Genomic DNA, 835 nt, shown 5'->3' with positions numbered 1-835 from the left:
ATATATATATATATAAATGTATTGTGGTATTTGGGGATTTTAGTACATATGGTGAGTGCTTAAGGACCAGTCTTGAAGCCGTTTTAACAGAAAAAGGACAGCCTTTTATTTCTTTAACAACAGAATGACTTTCTTCGGTAGCAACATCAGGTTCATCTCACCATTCTCAGGTTGTCCTGTCAGTCCCAGTCCCAGGACTCTGTACCAGAGTCTTCTAGCAGAATTGTAGAAATGTCACCAGCACACCAGTCCTTTTAAGATAGCAAAAGCTTCATTTATTGAAGTTTTTTGTCATATGACCAAACAAGCGCTTTTCGGGACCGCGCAGGGTCCCTTCATCAGGCTTCTAGCAGGTCCCAGCCAATTAATAACAACTGGGCGGAGCCGGCAGTGATGTCACGTCCGCCTCCACCCAGTTGTCATTGTTTAATGAGAGTTCAGAGTCCCAAGGTAACCTGGGGATGCTGTTCTGTCATTGCAAATGGGATCACAGCTGGCTCCGCCCAGCTGTCAGTTGCGAGGCTTTCGCCCGGCCAATGGCTTCGGGTGTCACTTAGGCTCAGGTTCTACTGAACCGAAGGGCTCCGTTGGCCGAAGCTAGCCGAATGATCAGCCGGAGTTATGGCTCATCCTTCGGCTAGCTTTGTGAATAACCCTCTAAGAAATCTCCAGCGCTCCAGATCCCAGTTACAATCCAGAAAAAACAGAAGAAACTGAAAGACTAGTTTCTTCCCTGCAAAACTATTTGCATTCTGGAACCTCTCAGACCCTCTGGGTGACCGTGTTGCCAGCATACTCCGTGCACTTCCACAGTGTGTGGTGTGTATGTATATAT

At 46.8% G+C, this 835-nt stretch overlaps 1 protein-coding gene across 1 annotated transcript in view; it reads left to right on the top strand.

The window, feature by feature from the left end:
• LOC108796110 (probable cation-transporting ATPase 13A4) overlaps positions 1 to 835 on the top strand; it is a 72498-nt gene that overhangs the window by 30678 nt on the left and 40985 nt on the right. The gene's annotated exons all lie outside the window — the stretch shown is intronic.

Source organism: Nanorana parkeri, unplaced genomic scaffold, assembly GCF_000935625.1.
Source record: "Nanorana parkeri isolate BGI_ZX_2015 unplaced genomic scaffold, ASM93562v1 scaffold29, whole genome shotgun sequence".
NCBI classification, from domain to species: domain Eukaryota; kingdom Metazoa; phylum Chordata; class Amphibia; order Anura; family Dicroglossidae; genus Nanorana; species Nanorana parkeri.
The sequence above is the reverse complement of the archived record's forward strand: the minus strand, read 5'-3'. Positions and strand labels throughout refer to the sequence as shown.